Source organism: Camelus dromedarius, chromosome X (assembly GCF_036321535.1).
Source record: "Camelus dromedarius isolate mCamDro1 chromosome X, mCamDro1.pat, whole genome shotgun sequence".
NCBI classification, from domain to species: domain Eukaryota; kingdom Metazoa; phylum Chordata; class Mammalia; order Artiodactyla; family Camelidae; genus Camelus; species Camelus dromedarius.
In genome coordinates, this window is record NC_087472.1 from 104,309,402 (window position 1) to 104,332,407 (window position 23,006).

Genomic DNA, 23,006 nt, shown 5'->3' on the forward strand with positions numbered 1-23,006 from the left:
TAAAATAGATATACAAATTTATACTATATGGCACAAGGAAACATATTCAGTATCTTGTAGCTCACAGTGAAAAGGAATATGAAAATGAATATATGTATATTCATGTATTACTGAAGCATTGTGCTGTACACCAGAAATTGACACAATGCTGTAAACTGACTATAATTCAATAAAAAAAATTTTTTAAGTGAACCCATTTGACTATAATTTTTGGCAAATACCTTCTGTCTCAGAAAGGAAGACAGAAAAAAAAAGAAAATAATAAAATTCAGAGAGAAAATTTAATCCGATGTCCAGATATTGACAAATAAACAAATTTACCTGAGAAGGCTTTGAAAACAAAAAGGAAACATTTTGTTTTGAAATAATTTTAGATTTACAGAAGAATTTCAATGATAGGACGGAGAGTTTCTACACACCCAGCACTCATCACCCCCTAATATTAACACCTTACATAGCCGTGTGGAAAGACTCTTGATACCAAGATGACCTGAAGCCTTTGATGAGTTGCTTGTAAAGTAAAAGTTTCATTAAAATGTAGCAGTAAGATGAAGGACAAATGTACACTAAAAATTTTGGTAACAAAAGAAGAATGCGTACTTTTCCAAGTGAACACTATAGATATGCTAAAAATTCAACTTTTAGTATCAGTTTTAACGTGCCTTTTTAGGTGGTCAATAGAAGGTTATATGTTTCATGGAGGAAAGGGAAGTCTCTTCATTTTGGATAAATTCTACTATAGCGTGAACTATAGATTATTAGCAAGTCACTACCTCCACATCATGACAACACATCCAAATACATGCAGTAGATGTGCTTCTTGTTCAGATGGTGACATAGCTCTTGAAAATGAAAACCCACAAACATAAATACCTCTGGAAACTTACGGCCAACATCACAGGGTAATTCACCAAAGCCCTTGTTTTCAGTGATTTTATTAGATCGCTTTCCTCCATGATAGAAAAAGTGAGGCAGCCCATGAGGGAGTTGTCCTAAGAGAGCTATGAAAGGGGCACAGAATGGAAGGTCAGGGAACAATGACCAAAACTTAGAGAGTGGTTATTTTGGCCCTGCAGTCTTTAACTGTTCCCCTTCCTATCTCTCGAATACTACCTTACCTGGTAACTGTAGGCTGTAATGACTTTGGAGTTTGTATGCTCGATTTCCAAAAGGAGATAATGGCTCTCTATCCAGATGCCATCAGGCTTAGCTTCCCTTTAATCGAGTCCCCTCATGCATTTGACAGACTGTGCATTGAAATCTGGGATACTGACTATCTTGTGTTTACCAATGATGATCATGTCACTAGGTAATTGCAGAGAAGCCTTGTTGCATACATTTGTCAATTTTCCTGTAACAGTTCCCTGAATTACATTATATATAACATACATTTTTGCAGAGTCTTGTGCTTTAGATTTCCCCCAAGTAGAGTCTGAAGCAAGGATTTGAGTGTGAGTAGTTGATTTTGGAAATGATCCAGGAAGCAAGAAGGAGAAAATGGGAGTGACAGAGGGAAAAGAGAAAACCAGTATAACAATGAGTTGGCCAAATTACTGCTGGAGGCAATGAACCTTGATTCCACCCAGATCTTCTGAGAAAGCACATAAATGTCTCTAAGAATTATCCACCTACGTTTGGAAGGTTACCCCCTGGGGTGTTGATTCTCTGGCACTAATGGACCACATGGGTGACCACAGGGTCAGAGAAGATCCTAAGAAAAACCAGAAATGTGCGTAAAGTGCACTTTGGATGGGACACTGTCGACACAACTGTGACTGAGGTTGTAAGGAACTGTCTACCTGATTCATCTGGGACTGAAATCAGAGATGGGTTAAAGGATATGATGTAGGCATCAGAGATGTCTGCTACTGGGCCCTAAACTAAAACTGTTTAAGGACCAAGGCCACTGAGGGAACCTGTCCATAAAGGGCCCAGAGGAGAGCATAGGGCTTGGTTGGGCGTCAGACAAAGAAATGCACTAATGATTCTCTGAACCTTTGATTTGGGCTAAAAATCTTTCCGGCATCATTAAAAGAGGATTCCGGGAAGCATTGTCTTAGACATCCATGCTCTGAATATTTCTATTTGAGGAGGGAGTACAAGCCAAACCTCTGTGGTCAAATTCACGTGGTGGAGACAAACTCAAAGGGAATTTTTTCTGATGCAGTAACATCCGCCAAGTCCAGTAAGTGGTGTACTTCCAAAGGGTGCAAGACGGAGGTGCACTGCAGCCTATGCTTTTCCTCTGCTATTACCAATGGTTATTTCTCCCCTTCTCTCCTTCCATCCTCACTCTCTTCCCTCCTCCCTTTTCCCTGAACTTGTTGTTAGTATTTTACCGATGATTTTTTTTTTTTTTTTTTTACTCTTTTCAGATGATCAGGTGACTAGGTCTCACCCTACCCACGGTACTTCCAAGATGTCAAAAACGTGGTGGCCGTTATTATAAGCGGACAGGTGCAGTCTTAATCAGGAAAATTGTCAACAAGCCTGATCATCATTTGAATAAAGGTAAAGAGTGGCTGGGTTTTAGTCTGTTAATAAATAGGGAGCCGGGTAGAAATTTCTGGAGGATCAGAAAGACTGCTCCAGAGTGGAGCAAACATTACATTTACAGAAGTCCAAAGGCTGCCCAAGCCTAGCAGAGACAGGTGATAGACGTCCAATCCATCAGCCAGGCAGCGCCCAGTCAAGTAGCATCAATTCGACCCACAGGGAAGACTGTAGCATCACTTCACTTAGTCTCCTCCTGGGTCACTTTCTTAGAAAGAGGGACAGCTTCCAGCTGAGCCTCAGACACACCAGTAGCCCCACTCTCCTCTCTTTCCAAAGATGACTCACTAGCTAATTTGTGTTTGTCTAATTCCTTACTCTGTAAATGAATGAATGTTCTTCCCAAACAACGTAAAAATGTGTTAGAAATGTGCGTATATGCCTTTGGGGTTTTCTTTTTAGAGCAGTAATAGATGAAATCAACTAGCTTTCTATTGGCTGTTTTCACTAAAATTCAAAGCAGCTCTACTTTCTCATCCACTCCTACCTCTCGGCAGAGATGCTCCCTTTGCTATCTAGCTTTTCACTAACGAAAGACAATAACTAGTATGGTGTTCTTGAGGGCTATATATAAAACTCAAGCATGCAAATAAAAACTATCATCAGGGTTTTTTTATTTTTTTAATTGAAGTATAGTTGATTTATAATGTTGTATTAGTTGCTGGTGTACAGCAAAGTAATTCAGTTATACATATATATATTCTTTTTCAGATTATTTTCCATTGTAGGTTATTACAAGAAATTGAATATAGTTCCCTATATTACTATACAGTAACTCCTTTTTGTTTATCTGTTTTATATATAGTAGTTTGTACCTGCTAATCCCAAATTCCTAATTTATTTCTTCCTCTCCTTTCCTCTTTGGTAATCATAGTTTGTTTTCTATGTCTGTGAGTCTATTTCTGGTTTGTAAATAAGTTCATTTGTATAATTTTTTTAGATTCCACATATAAGTGATCATATGATAATTGTCTTCCTCTTCTGATTTGCTTCACTTAATATGACCATCTCTAGGTCCATCCATGTTACTGCAAATGGCATTATTTTATTCTTTTTATGGCCAAGTAGCATTCCATTGTATATATATTCCACATCTTCCTTTTCTATTCATCTGTTGGACATTAAGGTTGCTTCCATGTCTTGGCTATTGTAAATAGTTCTGCTATGAACATTGTGGTGCATGCATCTTTTCAAATTAGAGTTTTCTCTGGATATATGCCCAGGAATGGAATAGCTGGATCATAGAGTAAGTTTATTTTTAGTTTTTTAAGGAACGTCTGTACTGTTCTCCATAGTGGCTGCACCAATTTACATTCCCACCAACACTGTAGGGAAGGTTCCTTTCTCTCCACACCCTCTCCAGCATTTGTTATTTGTAGACTTACTGATGATGGCCATTCTGACCGGTGTGAGGTGATACCTTATTGTAGTTTTGATTTGCATGTCTCTAATAATTAGCAATATACAATCACCAGTTTTGGCTGTGACACATTATAAAGCAGAGGTGTTAATGGCGGCTTTAACTGGTACTATGACCAGTTGCCTCCTTATTTCAGGATAAAGGTCTGCAGAGCATGCCTTTCTTGAGAAAAATCCTGTCTGGGTGGATTTAAACACTAACCTGATTCATTACATCAAGCTAAAAGGCAAGGCCTGACAATGACCAAGAAACTATTCTAACCCCAAACCTACTAGCCTAGGATGCACTTCTGCTAAAAACTAGAATCAAAGCCTCCAGGAGTGAAAACAAACTAAAACTTGACTCTGGATGAACCTAACCTTTACGTAAACTTAGTGCCCTGAATCTAAGAGTTTCTGTGTGAGTAAGGGAAGATCTGACATCAGTCGTGCAAAAACTAAGGGAATTCTGTAGCAGGTAGATCCTGAGGAAAATGTTATTTTAGTTCCCTAGAAAAAATTTCTCTGTGCAAATAATAACCAATGCTAAGAATGTAATTCCCTGCTGTAGAAACTGCTCCTATAGATCCGATCTTGTGAGGCCAGTGAAAAGACAGTGAGTTGTGTCTTTTTAGCCATTTCTCCTCACTCACGCGGGCAGAAGGGACATGAGACTCAAGTTTGAGGCGTAGAATTCCCTCCTCGCCCCTCTTAATTAGCCCACTTGGGAATAATCAATGATCTGCGTGAATCAGATGGGCATGTTATTGATGGCTAGGCTTCTGAAGGTAAATGGAGAATGTCACGCTGCTTGATTGGTTAACATGTAGTGTTAGGGGAATGAAAAGATGGGCAGAGAAGTTTGACAGATGTATTGACAATAAAAGCAGTGACTCTACTAATAATATACGTTATTATCATAAGCATTTGGTCCTACATTAAATGACTCCATGTTCCTGACCTTTTGCAGTATGTTCCTGGATAATACATGATTTTGTCCTCTTCTTTGAAGCTGGTTGTTGCTTATTATGGCCATTAAAATGCCCACTTATAGTCTCTTTCAAAGTGCAGTATTCATGCCTTTCATACATGAACTTTTTGACCTTGGTTATTCACGAGTGTGCAGATGAGTGTGTGTGTGTGTCCATGCCTGTGTGTGTGTCTGAATATACACATTTTTGCACTTCCTGAAATTTAGCTTTATTTATATTAGTTGAGGCTAGAAAGTAACTGAATTCTGGTGACATGCAACTCTGTTGTCATCTTGATGATGTTTGTTTAAGAGAATTTTGGCTTTGGTGTGTGAGTTTTTGTCACTTTGTCGTAACCAATGTTTTATATCACTTTATAATTTTTAAATGGTTTTGAAATATTTCAGTTGTACAAAAAAGTATTGAAATAATATAACAGAAATATATGTACATCTCACTCAATTTAAGGAATGATATATCACTAAACAAACTGGTACCCCTCGCTGATGCCTCTTTGAACAAAATTCACACCCTCCCATAGGTAATCACAGTCTAGGATTTGGTGGATTTCTTTAAAGTTTTATTATATATGTTTGCTTGAATGATATTTAATGTTTTAAACTTTCTATCAACTGTATACTGTTTTTATCCTTCTGAAACTGGCTTTCTTCATTCAGTATTAAACTTAGATTTTCATCTATGTGGAAATGTGTAGCTCTGGGCCAGTGGCTTCTTCATTGCTGTATATTATTCTATGGGATAGACAAATAAGAATTGGCTTCTAATTCTTGCTGTCATAAAATTTGCTACCAATAGTAGCATTGTGTTTGTGGCTATGTGTGCATGTGTGAAAGTTTATTTAGCACATAGACCCAAGAGTAGACTTTCTGGCTAACAGGTTAGACATAACATTGATGGATATTGCCAAGTTGATTTCTAAATTTTCATACAAATTTATACTCCTCACATCCGGCTATCCTCGCTTTAAGTAATACGAACAGGTTTTAATTTGCATTTCCTTGATTACCAGTGAATTTGAATAAACTTTATATTTATATCCCTACGCAGGCTTGCAGGCTTGCAACTTCTGCCTCATTTCGAGGGTAGAACAAAGCTGCATAAGCTCAAGGGGGTGGTTGGCTTCTACTGAGGGATCGACAGGGAACCCGCCCCTGTTCTGGGCCCTTCTCTAAAGAGATGCGGAGCTGTCTGCCATGGGAATGCAGGGTGGGGCAGGAGGATGGGGGCGGGTGTTCAACGTGTATATATATATGTGTGTGTGAGTGTGTGAGTGTGTGTGTGTGTGTGTGTGTGTGTATCCTCTTAACAGCAAGCCTGATCGAAAATTTCCCTAGGATGATACCCTTGATGTTATGTGCACTATTAGCCTTACCTTTCGAGTAGCACGTGACCTATAATATGAATTGAGTAAATATAGTACTTCCACCCAACCACTCAGTTCTGTGAGGGCAGGGGAAGAGGAGATGGGAGCGAATGCATAAAGATAGTCATTCCCAGCTCATTTAATTGAATGAGATTTAATTAAGTAACATATAAAGTGCTCAGCCCTAAAGCTGGAAAAGGGTATTCACTCAAGATAGTTAAGCTACAAAAGATTTTTTAAGGAAAATAAAAATAACTTCTCATAAAAGTAATATGTCACTTACAGTGTTCCACGAGGTTACCAAACCACCCGTCATTCACTGCCCCCAGGCTATTCTGGATTTGGAGAGCAGACAATCCAGCTTCCTAGAAGTGTGTGTAAAGTAAGAGTAAAGAAGTGTTGAGGTTGGTCTGAGTAGCTTTCCTGAGTAAGGAACAGGGGATGTTGATACTTCGGTCACTCAGAGACATTTTTAGACCTTATTTTTCGTTCTTGGCTATGTTCCTGACAGGTGACAATTTGAGAACTGAAAAAAATAAGGATTTTTTTCTTTCTTTCTTTCTTGTAAATGTCAGTAGACTCTACTAGCTTACTTTGCAAAAGTAAGCATTAGTCTGGGAAAGAACTGGAGGGAGATTTTTCTCTCCCCAACAAGCCAAGAAGAGAAAATATTAGTACTGTTTTTTACAAACTCAAAAGAATAATAACTAATAATTAAACATGTAGGTTTTTACTGTGTATGGCCTCCAAATTTATATTCCAAAGTGATGTAGTATGATACACATAACGACTTAGGAACAATCTCTAATGTCAAAAGTATGATTATACTTCAAAGTCTGAACCTCAGGATATCTTTGCAATCTCAGAATATCTTTTCCAATACATAAAATATATTTAGGATCCAAATTGGAAAAGAAGAGGTAAAAGTGTCATTATATGCTGATGACATGTTACTATATATAGAAAACCCTAAAAGGTCCACACAAAAGCTACTAGAGCTGATTGAAGAATTCAGCAAGGTAGCAGGTTACAAAATTAACGTTCAAAAATCAGTTGCATTTCTTTACACTAACGATAAATCAACAGAAGAAGAAAGTAAAGAAACAATCCCCTTTAAAATAGCACCCAAAGTAATAAAATATCTGGGAATAAATCTAACCAAGGAGGTGAAAGAATTATACACAGAAAACTATAAACCATTGATGAAGGAAATTAAAGAAGACTTTAAAAAATGGAAAGATATTCCATGCTCTTGGATTGGAAGAATCAATATTGTTAAAATGGTCACACTGCCCAAGGCAATCTACAGATTTAATGCAATCCCTATCCAATTACCCAGGACATATTTCACAGAACTAGAAAAAATCATAATAAAATTCATATGGAACCATCAAAGACCTAGAATTGCCAAAGCATTACTGAAGAGAAAGAAAGAGGCTGGAGGAATAACTCTCCCAGACTTCAGACAATACTATAGAGCTACAGTCATCAAGACAGCATGGTATTGGTACCAAAACAGACATATAGACCAATGGAACAGAATAGAGAGCCCAGAAATGAACCCACAAACTTTTGGTCAACTCATCTTTGACAAAGGAGGCAAGAATATACATTGGAATAAAGACAGTCTCTTCAGCAAATGGTGTTGGGAAAACTGGACAGCAGCATGTAAAACAATGAAGCTAGAACACTCCCTTACACCATATACAAAAATCAACTGAAAATGGATTAAAGACTTAAACATAAGACAAGATACAATAAACCTCCTAGAGGAAAATATAGGCAAAACATTACCTGACATACATCTCAAACATTTTCTCCTAGAAGAAATAAAAGCAAGAATAAACAAATGGGACCTAATGAAACTTACAAGCTTCTGCACAGCAAAGGAAACCAGAAATAAAACAAGAAGAAAACCTACGGAATGGGAGAAAATTTTTGCAAGTGAAACCAACAAAGGCTTGATCTCCAGAATATATAAGCAGCTCATACGACTCAATAAGAAAAAAATAAACAACCCAATCCAAAAATGGGCAGAAGACCTAAACAAGCAATTCTCCAAGGAAGACATACAAATGATCAAAAAGCACATGCAAAAATGCTCAATATCACTAATTCTCAGAGAAATGCAAATCAAAACTACAATGAGGTATCACCTCACACCAGTCAGAATGGCCGTCATTCAAAAATCCACAAATGACAAATGCTGGAGAGGCTGTGGAGAAAGGGGAACCCTCCTACACTGCTGGTGGGAATGCAGTTTGGTGCAGCCACTATGGAAAACAGTGTGGAGATTCCTCAAAAGACTAGGAATAGACTTACCATATGACCCAGGAATCCCACTCCTGGGCTTGTATCCAGAAGGAAATCTACTTCAGGATGACACCTGCACCCCAATGTTCATAGCAGCACTATTTACAATAGCCAAAACATGGAAACAGCCTAAATGTCCATCGACAGATGACTGGATAAAGAAGAGGTGGTATATTTATGCAATGGAATACTATTCAGCCATAAAATCCGACAACATAACGCCATTTGCAGCAACATGGATGCTCCTGGAGAATGTCATTCTAAGTGAAGTAAGCCAGAAAGAGAAAGAAAAATACCATATGAGATCGCTCATATGTGGAATCTAAAAAACAAAAACAAAAACAAACAAACAAACAAAAACAAAGCGTAAATAAAGGACAGAAATAGACTCACAGACAGAGAATACAGACTTGTGGTTACCAGGGGGGTGGAGGGTGGGAAGGGATAGACTGGGATTTCAAAATTGTAGAATAGACTACACTGTATAGCACAGGGAAATATACACAAAATGTTATGATAACTCACAGAGAAAAAAATGTGACAATGAGTGTGTATATGTCCATGAATAACTGAAAAATTGTGCTGAACACTGGAATTTGACACAACATTGTAAAATGATTATAAATCAATAAAAAATGTTAAAAAATATATATTTAAATGGCAGCCAGGTCATATAGGTAGTTCTAAAAGACTGTATAAACCATGGTTTAGCCTGGCTCTAGTATCAGTAGTATGAGCCTGAATACTGGATTATTTCAGATGTTAGGAGTAAGAAGAAAATTCCCAGTTACTCTAGTACTTTGCTGTCTTTCTTTATAAGTCTTATATTGCATTTTTTGCCCCTCTCCTAGGGATATCTGTATTTTCATGCTGTCCCAAATCCTCCATCCCTTCCAGGTTAAAGCTCAGAATCTCTAAGTCATTCAGTGAAACCGAGATAATGTTAAAGCAGTTTGGTTGAACTAATTCACACTAACATGAGGATGGTTTCTTAATCCTTCCAAAGGAATTTGAATTCTTAAAAGATAGCTTTGATAAACTAATTGAATTTCCAGTATTCGTATTTCAGGCACATTAAGTAAGTAGAAAATTCTGTCAATATGTGGTGAGATATTTGGAGTTATGGGAGATGATTTAGATATAATCACTGCATTAGGAATTGCTTTTCATAATCTGTTCTCTCCAGTAGAGACGTTAGAGTTTCTCCAATACTATCTACTTCCCATAATAGTAATAGATACATCTAGAGACAGCTTTTGAAATGGTCAAGTCATATTCTTATATCCAAGACTGGTATATGAGGGCTTCTTTCAGAAGATAAAAATAATCACTTTTGAAATGTTTGTGTTTTATTTTTGTCTTTTGAAATTTGGCTTTCTGGCTTTGTTTTTTATCTTCCTGATGGAGTTGATGGGAAAAGATAATTAGTAGACTCTGAAAAGAAAACACTTCATCCTTTATGTTCCCTCTCATTCTGCCTCCACCAGTAAATAAAGAAAGAAATGGGAAGGGGAGGATGAAAGAAAAGAAGCGAAGACAACCCACATAGCAGAGGTAATTATTCTTTCTGGATCTTGACATAGAAGGATGACTTTAAAAAGAGGCTTTCCTCCGTGTCTTGCAGTAAAAATGAATATTAGCATGAAAGGATGTTATCTGCAAAAGCACTGAAATGTTCACATTCAAATTAAAAGGAAATAGAATCAAGTTTCATGTGATCATAAAAATGTATTGGACACAATTACAGATCTGGTCTTCTAGTCAATGAATACCTGATTCTGGAAATAAATGGCTTTAGAGATAGCAATGTAAGGAGTATCTTGACACAATGCTTATGATATCTAAATTGTATTATTGATTCATAGTCCAGTGAGTCCATGCTCACTCTGTACTTGATGACAAGATGACTTGCTCTTTGACAAAATGGTGACATGTGTCCTAAGCCTTTCCTAAGTCCTGCTGGAGGTCACTGATCCAGAAGAAACAGAAAATGATTCTTGCTTATCTTTTAAAGATTCCTCTGTTTCGTCCAAGCATTCTCATTGATTGAATCTCATTACTATGCCTGCACTGAAGTCTCATAAACCATAAGCTCATAAGCCTGTCTTTCTCTCTTCTGGCCTGTTTGGCTCAGAGCCTTCTTTGCATAAGGCTGAACTGAAAGAGGAATTTGGGTTTCTACCTCACTTTAGTCTTCACTTCTCAAGGATCAGAATTTTCCCAACACACCACTGATTTTTTTAAAAGAGAAACTTCCTGGAGCAGTTGCTCTGTTATTAAAATTGATGACAACAATCTGATATGAAGCAAAGCTTTAGTCAGGGAATTCCATTCACAAATGGAGTGCTTAATTTGTTCATTCATTTGTTCACGAAGATTTATTAAACCCCTGCTAGATGCCAAGTGCTAGATTAATTGCTAGACAAAAAGCAGTGAACAAGACAGACAGTCTTACTTCTTAGGAAGCTTAGCACTGAGACAGAAAGACAGATCTTGAACAATAATTACAAGATTGAGGATGTTATAAGGTGGGAAGTGTATTGCCGTCAGGGTGTACACAGTAAAGGCCTTTTGGAAGAAGGCATTTAAGCAGAAACCAGAAGGACTGGTAGAATTGCAAAAGTTTAAAGGCGGGAGGAGTTACGCAGAAAGAACAGCTTATGGGAATGCTCTGAGATGAAAGAACATGACCCATTTACGGAAAAACAATTCTTTATCACCAACACATGGGGAATGAAGTCAGGAGTGCAAGGGTGAGGTTTCAGGAATACGTGTGATTCATATCATGGGGAACCTCGTAGTCATGCCAAGGAGTTGGTCTTTTTCCATAAGGTCATGACAAATTTTTAAGTTGGGAGATAATATTTGTATTTCAAAATTATCTCTCTGGCTGTAATTATAAAAACAGATCTGAGAATTGTGAGGTTGGATGCAAGGAATCTAGTTATGAAGTTATTACAAGTTCTAGAAAAAAATTTTTGTGATAAATAGCTAGAACTTCTGAAAAGAAAAAATAGTTTAAGTAAGTATGTATGGTCCTAAGAAATATAGGTGACAGAAATGAAGGAGCTAAAATCCCAGAGAAGCCAGCAAGAGAGCCAGCACTGGCTGTCTAGGGGATGTGATATGACTTGGTTATTTGCAGGAAGGAACAAAGGTGTTGTCCTGAGCGTGAATGAGGTGAGAAGTTGGAACTAAGATCTCAAAGGGCTGCACCCTCAATGAAAGTGTGAAATAGGTAAAAAATCTACTCATCAACAGAGGGAGACAAGAGGACACTCTGAGCTCCAGTTTTTCTTAAGCTGGCCTTGAGAAAGAATGCTCTCATCTGAGAGTTCTAGCTCCTGGACCTTCGCCTCACACAAATTTGGGGTTCATGCTTATACTGCCAACTCGGACCAAGAACGCCCTGGAAACCAAACACAAAATTAATCTGGAGAAATGTTCCCATAACTCATACCACAAGGAATATTCATAGGAAAACAAAACAATGCAAATATCTGCTAAAAACAGTTTCAAGAACAAAATTTGAAATTTTTAGAAGGTAGTAGTTTATTATGGATTAGAATCATTGGTGATAACAATCCACATAATTAAACTGGAAAGAATTCAGAAAAAGTAAATGGCATTCTGGAAGGGAATATGAAATTATGAGGTATAAATAGGATAAAAGAAGCAACAGACTCTAAGAAACAAACACTAATAAAATGATAAGGAAAAACTGGGATTAAAAGAACTTCTAGAAATGAAAGACATAGTCACTTAAATTGTCAGTAGACAGGTTAACAATTCTATCAGAAATAGCTAAAGAAAAAATTAATTAACTAGAACTTGGATCTGAGAAAATTACCCAGAACACAGCATAGAAAGCTAAAGAAATGAATAACACAAAGAAAAAGTTAAGAAAAATAGAAGATATAATAGGTAAGATCAACATTCTCAATAGGAATTCCTGAAATGATATGCAGAGAATGAGGGACAGACAATATTCAAAGAAAAATTATATTGATTCTTTAATTGATTGAAACATGAGCACTCTATTATTCAAGAATCCTACCCCTTCAGGTTCTAAGCAGGATAAATGAAGTTAATTTTCGCCTAGATATATCTTTGTGATTAGAAAATAAAGGACATTGGGAACATCATTTTTTATCTTTTGATGATGCTTTTTTTCAATTAAAGTATAGTTAATTTACAATGGTGTGTTAGTGTCAGGCATACAGCCAAGTGATTCAGATATATATACACACACACACACATATATATATATTCTTTTTCAAATTATTTTTCATTATAGGTTATTACAAGATATTGAATATAGTTCCCTGTGATATATATATATGTACACACACACACACACACACACACACACATATATATATATAATGTATATGTTAATTACCAAATTCCTAATTTACCCCTCCTCACCTCCCACTTCCCCCTTTGGTAACCATAAATTTGTTTTCTATGTCTGTGAGTCTATTTCTGGGTTGTAAATAAGTTCACTTGTATTATTTTCTTAGATTCCACATATAAATGATATCATGATATTTGTCCTTCTCTCTCTGACTTACTTCACTTAGTATGATCATCTCTAGGTCCATCCATGTTGCTGCAAATGGCATTATTTCATTCTTTTTTATGGCTGAGTAGTATTCCATTGTATAGGTACACACCACATCTTCTTTATACATTCATCTGTTGATGGACATTTAGGTTGCTTCCATGTCTTGGCTATTGTAAATAGTGCTGTTGTGAACATTGGGGTGCATGTATCTTTTCAAATTCGAGTTTTCTCCAGATATATGTCCAGGAGTGGGATTGCAGGATCACGGGTAACTCTATTTTTAGTTTTTTAAGGAACCTCTATACTGTTCTCCATAGTGGCTGCACCAATGTACTTTCCCACCAACAGTGTGGGAGGGGGAACATCTTGAAATCAATCAGAAGTAAGACCCATGAAATAAAAAGCATTGATAATTAATCTTTGAGCATACCAGTGCCAATGAAAGGTAGACAGCAGTTGAGAGAAAAATGCCAACTTAGAAGACAGTTGATCATCCTCAGGATTTTACTTAGAAAAAAAATTTCAGTGATGTGTTTCCATAAAAATGAAGTTGAACACAGAAGGAAGAAGTGAGGTACAAAAATTAATGGTGATACCAAAAGGCATTGAATGCAAAAATATAAACATGAGGACTCTAATGAAACAGTAGTCACAACTGAATAATTTGGGAAATAACACAAGCAAGTTGTACTTCAAATCCTAGAAAGTGGTATGTCAAATGGAAGTCAGAGAATGAGGCTGACTATGGTTTAAGCAGTCTTAGTCCCTAGTATTATTTTGAAGGAAGATAAAAAATGTTGTTTTAGTAATGTTAATTTAATATAGATATGTTAAATACTGAAAAGCGACAACTATTATAGTTTGGAGATATTTCCAAAATATTTCCAAAGTATTAGAAGGTGATTAAAAAATAAAAAATCCAAACAATCTAATATTAACAGAAACAGAGGGAAAACTTGCATAGAAAAAGTAAAATATAAAGCATAAAATATGATTGCTTGAATAAATCTAAATATATTAATAATTACAAAACATTCAAAAAGACTAAATTTACTAGTTAAAAGCAGAGATTGTCAAATTGAATTTTTAAGTCTAGTTTATATGTGCAGGCAGTGGAAGAATAAAAATGTAGAAGGCAAATGTGACCCAAACAAAGGAAATATAGCTATAGATTATTTAATCAAAATAGAACTTTAAGAAAATAAATATTTTTAGGTTTAAAGAGAAATATTTCATAATATTCACAAGAAGCTTCAGTAGATGATACAGCAGTTTTCAGCCTGTATACACCTAAAAATGTATCTCCAAAATACTTAAAGTTAAAAGCGACAGAATTATAAGAAGCAAATTTTAATTTCACATTCACAATGGAATATTTCAATACATTTTTCTCGGTAATTGGGAGATTGAGCAGACTAGGTGTTTATGGAATATAGAAGCTTTGAGCAACACGGTTTACACCTAAGGAACCCTGTACTCAACACTCAGGGAATGTGCAGTTTTTTCCTAATACACATGGAACATTTACAAAAATTCAGCATTAAGTGCCGCAAAACAGGACTAACCAAACATCAAGGAGTTGATTATTAATTTTCTATAGCTAGGTTCTTGAATGATATTGAACTAACATTAGTAATTAATAACAAAATTTCCCTTTCCATACATTCTGGGAAATTTAGAAGCACTCTTGAATAAGTCTTGCGTCAAAGAGCTCAAAACGTGAAAGGGAGCAAAACAAGAACGTGTGTCATCACAACGCCACGTGGTAATGGTAATTCCACAGAGGCTGTGGGAGCGTATGAAGGGGGGAGGCTTTGGGAAGAAGTTGATGCGAGGGTGAAATAGTAAACTGCAAATAAGTGTTAGCCAGGTAAGACTTTTTTTTTGCCCTTTAAAAAAATGTGACATGATTTACATACCATAAAATTCACCCATTGAAATTGTACAACTTAGTGGGTTTTAGTAGAATCACAAAGTTGTACAACTATCACCATTGTCTAATTCCAGAACTCCAAAAGGAAACTCTGTACCCATTAGCAGTCACTCTCCATTCTCTGGCTCCCCTCAGCCCCGGGCAACCACTAACCTACTATCTGTCTCTATGGATTTGCTAATTCTGAACATTTAATACAAATGAATCATATAGTACATGGCCTTTTGTGTCTAACTTCTTTCACTTAGCATAATGCTTCAGAATTCATCCATGTTTTAGCGAGTATCAGTACTTCATTCCTTTTTATTGCCAAGTAATATTCCATTGTATGAAAAGGCCACATTTTGTTTATCCATTCCTCCACTGATGGACATTTGGCTTGTTTCCACTTTAAGGTTATTATAAATAATGCTGCTATAAACATTTGTGTTCAAGATTTTGTGTGAACGCATGTTTTTTATTAAATATATTCTTAGAAGTCGAATTGTTGGGTCATATGGTAAGTCTACATTTAGCATTTTAAGAAACTACCAAACTGTTTCCACAGCAGCTGCACCACCAGGTAAGAGTGTATGTAGGTGTGTGTACAAGCGGGAGGGAGAGAAAAAGTTCTATCAGGGAAGTGACAGTGGATAAAGGTAAAAGCAATGGCATTAGAGTCAGAATAGAACGAATAAAACCCTGAAGATGAACAATTACATTTTTCACTGAAGGAAATAGAAATCATTTGGTATTGCAGCATCACAAAATTATGAGGCAGAGGGTCAGAGGATTTAGAGACTCAAGATTGTTACCACCTGTTATGTCACCTTGTGCAATTCCGATAACAGCTCTGAGCTCTGGTTTATTCATCTGAAAAGTGGGATTAACATTTCTTATCCTGTCAACCTCCCAGGATTTGAGGAATCAAATGGCAGAGAGGTTACAAAAGTGCTCATAAGATTGAGAGTGTAGGAATAGTGGAAAGCTAGCTACAACACAGGCCTAAGGAGGTTGATGCCCGGGTCCAGCCTCAATATAGCGCATTAGAGTTTTGATCTCCACAAAGCCATAAACTCCCCCTATTTTTCACTTCTCAAGTGAAAAACATCGATGCGTGCCAACCATGCTTCAAAAAACAATTCATGTGGCACATCCTTCTGATAGTGGATAAACATCAGAAATAATTATTGATTTACCATCAACTTTGCAATCTGTTTAGGCATTCTTTTTGGAAGAACTAATACTGTAGTTTTTCACAGTATTTTTTCTACCTAATTTGCTCCACAATATTCACTCAGTGTGAAATACTCTAATAAACAAACCCAAAATCTCAGAGGCTTAACACAATTACGGTTTATTTATTTATTTATTTATTTTTACATAACAGTCCAAGATGGTCAACAGGGGCAAGAGAAGATGGGGGTACAGGGGAAGGCTCAGTTCCATTCAGTGGACCCAGGATACCATCCTTTCTTGCTCAAGCTTCCAATGTCATAGAAAAGATGAGGTATAACAGTAAATAATGTCAAGTAAATATATGAGCTACCCCATGATGTTGGGGTCTGGGAGGTTACACTGAAAGAAGCAGGTCCAAGGCTTGGAGTGATCTGTGATGACTTCCTGTGTAAAGATGGATGTCTTGACATGATGGAGAGGTATTCCACGAAGCAAAAATGGGATGAGCAGAATTTTGGAGGTGAAAGAAGACAGACTGATTTCAAATGAGAAGAGCATTTCTTAGTTTCTGTAAGTGCACCACGGCTGTGTAAGACGTTAACATTAGGGGAAGGTGGGTGAAGGGTATAAAGGAACCCTATATACTATCTTGCAACTCATATGTAAGTCTAAGATATAAAAAAGTTTTAAATAACTGTGTGTGTGTGTGTGTGTGTGTGTGTGTGTGTGTGTGTGTGTGTGTCTGGGATGAAGGACACACCATGAAAGAGGAAATGAGAGAATCATTGTGTTTCTCCAGTTACAACTGAGACAATTGATGCAGAAAGAGCAGGCGCTTGTCCACAGTCACGCAGCTACATAGAAACAAAACTGTGATTAGCCCACTCCAGTGCTCCTTATATAGAATAAAACAAGCTTGAAAATGAGCTTGAAAAATGGGAGAGATCTGTGAGTAGAGAATATTTGGGACCAAGTATGTTGTCAGTAAATTCATGCTCGTTATGGCTTCAGACTGTGCAAGTTAAGTCACGGGAAGCAAATTCCTAAAAATGATTGATGTCAAATTTAACAAATTAAGAGTTAAAATGTGCTCTTCTCCATAAAGACCTCCAGAATGATTTACTTCACCGTATGTGACTAATGTTCTGGTTTTAATCAGCAACATATTGCATAGTGAATGCTTACCTGTGACCTGGTCCATTAAAATTAATTGGTAAACATGGCTTTGTTTCTAGAACCTAATTGCAACGTTTATTAATGAAGGCATGAGACAGCCTTTCATGGTTTCATATCTGCCAATGAGGATTTCATAAGGGCATCGAATGATGTTATTACAGGGTCCAGGGTGGAGCCCTGACTTTGCATTTTAAATTAGGTTATTTTCATAGTTTCTTGAATGGAGAGAGGGATGACAGATATTAGAAAAAGTTACTGTAAATATGCAGCAAGGAAAAATGTGTGTGTGTGTGTGTGTGTATACACACATACACATAGATGTCTTTGTAAGTTATACTATATGTGAGATATATATAGATATATATATATATCTATATATATCCTGTAGATTTAATCCTTCTTTGCTTGAATAGTCACTAAAAATATTAACAATAATGATTTATTGTATTATTTTATGTAATAGCCATCACACATAGAACTTTCTATGTGCCAGGTACAGTTTTAAGCCATTCAGATGCAGCAGTTAAAGCATAAGAAATGCCTCATTTGCAAGTAATTAGCCTATAGATGGCATCCTCGTTCCCTGCGCATAGGAAGCTACACAAAACCACTAGATTGCCACTTGGCCTGGATAGAAAGCCACTGGGGAAGAAACAGCAACTTTTCTCCAGATTCAGTCTTAGAAGAATAAAACATGTAGGTAGGGGAGTTTAGGAGGCCTGATTAGGAAGAGGCCCACAGGCTACTGTGCCCCTATGATGTCCCTTCCCATCTCCACAACCCCTGCAGTCACACACGCAATGTCCCGGTATAAATCTCCTTGCCCTCCAAAACAGCCTAAGTTTTTCACTTCAGCTGTTTACACTTGAAGATTTGCCAGCAAGAAATTTAGTTGTAATAACAAGGATCTGCTTAAAAATGATACTTCCCCCGTGTAAGATATTAGAGTATTCATGAAATAAAAATTACTGTGGATTCATTCCAGGGGGCATATTCTTCGTCCTACCTGGTAGAAGAATGTTTTTTAGAGGGGATAAGTCCCATGGAGCCAAGCAAGGCAGTAAAAGGAAACAATGAGGGAGTGAGGGTGATGGGGGTAAGATGTGCTCTTTGAAATAGACTTGTCAGGAAAGACCTCACCAAGAGGAGACTTGAAGATGGTAGAGAGCAAGCCTTGTGAATACCGGGGGGAGAAATTCCCAGGCAGAGGGAACAAGACAGGAGCTGGTCTAGTGTGCTGAGAGAACAGCAATGATCCATGGTGAGGTGGCGGGGGCGGGTGGGGAGGCAGTGGGGAAGAAGAGGAAGAGAACAGGTGGGAAATGATGGGGGGAGATCATGGCATCTTGGAAAATACTGGAAGGACTTCCATTTTTACTCACGTGATATGGCAAAACCTTGGAGAATTCTCAGCAGGGCAAGTTATGTGGACTTGTACATTTAGCAGAATCTCTGTGGCAGTTCTGTGGGGAAATGACTGTACAGAGGCAAGGACAGAAAGACAGGAGGTAAGTTAGACTCCTGCAAGCAGTTACAAGAATCTGGTAGGAGATGCTGGTGGTTCTGCCGAAAGCAGCAGTGCGTAGATCAAACAAGTTCTATTCGTTGAAGGATTGGATGTGAGGTGTAAGAGAAAGAAGAATCAACAATAGGTTGGCCCGAGAAACTGGCACCATTAAGTTATTAGTATCCGAGATACAGTAGAAGGTATTGGAGAAAAGATCAGGCGTCTAGTTCTGTACATGTAGAATATGAGATGTTGGTTAGATAGTCAAGTGGAAATTGTGAGAAGAGAGTTGAAAATGGGAGTAACAGTAACTATAAAGTTCTGTGCAATCTTAAAGACTTGCAGGATGACCAGAGTATCCTAAGGAAAGTTTTTTTCTCATATATTATCAGATTGGTGGAACATGAGTGTTTGGGGACAAGGTATGACAGTCTTGTATAGTCTAAAATGGGCTAAAAGTTTCACTAGGAGAAAGGCAAGAAAATGAAGATAGAAGGGCATCAAAGACACACTTCAGTCAGTTTAAATATTACTATGAAAGAAAAAAAAATGTAATCCCTGTCTTGCACATCCTCTCTGCATGCCAGGGACTCCTGCCCTAGCCAGCTTTCCAGAATTCACTCTAATACCATTAGTACAGCTTCTGGGTCTACTTCGTGTCTCTCAAGGAACCAATAGTTATTCGTAGCATAGTTTCTATAGATGATTCCAAGCAATGCCCACCTCACTTGAAAATTCAGCATTGCCTGGATTTTCAAAGGGAACTCATCCCTCAAGAGGTAATTCAGTTCACATCTCACATTGTCTAAGCTCCTTCATTGTCACGTACAGTTTTTTCCTCATATCAATGCCACTCACCCTTAGACGGCACACATTCACTGCAAACAGGAAGGTTGGGGGCTTCGCCATGGGGCTTTAGAGGTAGGACTGGCATTTGCAGCAACTCCCGACCTTCTGGGAATAGAATGCTCTCCTATTGCTAGATTTTTTGACAATTCAGAGGAGTCCTACGTCCCCCTACCCGATGCTGTCTCCAAAATTCTTATTTTTTCATTAATGGATTAGTTAGAATTTTGTTTGGGGAGAATGTTGTGACACTTCTTGAGATAATTGGAGACGTCCTGCGGAGTTGCAGAGCCAGAGTCAGGAATCACTTCCCTGAGATATTTTCATCTGAAAACTGAGAAAGTTGACACAAGAAAAGTAAATGACATGTGGAGTCTTAGGCGATTGGAGAGGGGGAAAAGGTCTCTATTGAGAAGCTGAGTGAAAGTACAGATAATGAATGATACAGAATCATCAACCCAGTTCTGACGATCAGCCAAACAAGTTAAGATGGAGATGCTGGCCTGGAGTTGTAGACGGGCTGAGCACGTAGAGACAGGATCTCGGAGGTATTATGCGGTTACCTTGCCCTGAGTACAGAAGCGCTAGGGAGGCACAGTACTGAAGGCCCCCAGTTTTCTGACAGAGATGATGGAAGGATGGTCATTATCAACCTAGCGCTGCTTCACTTCTTCTCAAATGTAAATAGAGATCTCCATTATTCATGGCGGTCTATTAGGGCTTTCATTTCACTCCCCACGCCTCCCCTGCAGCACCAGCCAGAACCCCATGCAGAATGAATAATTGCTAAACTGGAACATGATTTGCAAAGCTGTAGGCTTTTATTTTGATGGCTTCTGGCAAATGTCACATTTTTCAACAGTTTTGATTGTTTTGAGGGTTTCCTTTTGCTCTGACCTCAGCCTTATACTTGGTCCAGCAGATTTTCAGTCTAGGCCAAAAGTCAAATGGCATAAGTCAGGCCATAAAGCTAATTTTGATGCCAAGGGAGAAAGGAAAGGGTGCCGTGATTCAAACCCATGGTTAGCCCCAAGAGTCATTCATTAGATGTAAAGTCCAGGAGAAAACAAATCATATGCTCAGCTCACTACTGATGCTGGCCAAACTCCCACTCCCTGCCCTGTCCCCCTCTGCTATAGGACGTGCTATTCCTCCCTTTAGCCTGGGAATAGTTTGGATGAGAGAAGAGACTGTGAGCTGTGTTTTATAATCATCAAATGCTATCTAAGGGGAGATGAGAACCTGTAAAATAAAATTTTCATAATCAGAAATATTCTTAGTGTCATCTCATTGAACTCCCTCATTTTACAGATGAGAAAGTCAAGTCAAGAGAAACAGGGCAACTTGTCAAAGATAAAAAAGCTAGTTAGATGGACTGCCACTGAGCAATGAAAAGGAAGGAACTATTGATACCCGCAACAAGGGACATGGGTTTCCAGGGAATTATGGTGAGTGAAAGAAGTCCATTCCAAAATGAAATGATACTGTATGATTTCATTTCCAGAACTTTCTTAAAATGACAAAATTATTGAAATGGAGAATAGATTAGTATTTGCCAGGGTTAAGGGCAGTAAGTAGGCGATCCTATAAAAGGTCATGGGGAAGTCGTTGCAGTGATGGAAATGTTCTGTATCTCCGCTGCGTCATTAATGTCAATATCTTAATTGTGATATTACTGTAGTCTTAAAAGATGTTACTACTGGTAGAAACTGGGTAAAGGGTGTATATATCAAGGGTATATGAGATTTCTCTGTGCGTGTGAAATATGCACTTTTTTCCAAAATTAAAAATTGAATTAAAAAAGCACAGTTCAAAACAAAACTCTTACGCTTATAACCATTCATGCAAATGTTCCTAAATCTTGATTAAGCGATGATTGCAAGGTTGGGTAGGTTTGTCAGTCTTACCGAACTGTAGACTTAATATCTGGGCATTTATTGTTTATGAATTGTATCTCAAAAGAGTAATACAAGTATCAAATCACTATCTGTAGCACAATTGTTGCTGCAACATTTGAACTTGAAAGATGTACAAACCTTTCATGAAAAGATATTTTCCTCTGACTTGCCTTCTTAGTCAGGACCAATAAACATCCTGTTTGTGTACCACCATCACCCCCTCAAAAAAAAAAAAAAAAAAGCAAGTGAGAGATAGAGCAGGATCTTCAGCATGGATAGTGTGGCTCTTAGTAGAATTCCCACTCCAGGGTTAGGATGTGAGATCTCAAACATGGCATCAGTGCGTGAGTTATGCTCTCCAGAGTTGCAGACTCTGTGTAAAGGATGGTGAAATGGCTCTGGAATAAGACAATAAGGTGGAGTGATGTAAATATGAGACCAAATGTGAGTAACTAGCTACAGAAACAGACTTTTGGGTGGATCTGAAGTTTGGGACTGCTAAGAGGGCAATTTGCTCATGAAACTGACCTGGGAAATTTACCTGCAGTTCATCCAGGCTTGCCTTAGCCTCAGTATGTCGGTCACGTTACCAATTATTTGCACCAGTGCCTGAGCAGACATGGTCAGAGGCTCCAAATAGTCAGGAGAATGAGAAAGGGGAGCTCCGAAAGAACCTGAAGGGATTTTTCCTCTATCAGGTAATCTGCTAGGGGTCTGTTGTCCATGGATGGTTGCCCCTTTGCCTGCACAGCTGCTGGGTCCACTGCTCTGTGTGCTTACATGTCCCCATCTGTAGGCAGTGTCTCCTTTTTCCTCCTGCCCCTCCCATCACTACCTCTCCATGACAACTATGCCAGAATCACTCCTGCAGTTCAAACAGAGAGGTGCTGGTAGGGGGATCAACTCATTTTGGTTTCCCTGGCACTGATTCAGTTTTAGTATTGAGCATCCTGTGTCCCAGAAACCTCTTGTCATCCCAGACATTCCAGGGACAGACGGTTACCCTAGGAGCTGGTCAAGGTCGGAGGTCACCAGAGAAAGTTGTTTGTCACTAAGAGTTTTCCCACAGTGTCATCTAAGCTGATGAACTCACCCCTGTCTAGGCTTAGAGATTTGGTTTTTACCCCCCACACTGAAAGTAGATCTGCCTTATGGGAAGACTCACATCATTCATGTTTATTGAAACTGACACATAAATCCAAACACCACTGGCAGGCTGACCGTGGCACATCAGCGCATCCTCTCCTCATAGGGAAGCTTCATGTGAAGACAGATGATTGGCAGACATTTTTCAGGTGAGCA

At 38.0% G+C, this 23,006-nt stretch overlaps 1 long non-coding RNA gene across 1 annotated transcript in view; it reads left to right on the plus strand.

Moving 5' to 3' along the window:
- The window catches only part of LOC135320082 (uncharacterized), a 375,701-nt gene that overhangs the window by 259,424 nt on the left and 93,271 nt on the right, over positions 1–23,006 (plus strand). Inside the window, exon 4 of the long non-coding RNA XR_010379238.1 lies at positions 2,376–2,511. This is a non-coding gene — a long non-coding RNA (uncharacterized LOC135320082). The remainder of the gene's footprint in view (positions 1–2,375; positions 2,512–23,006) is intronic.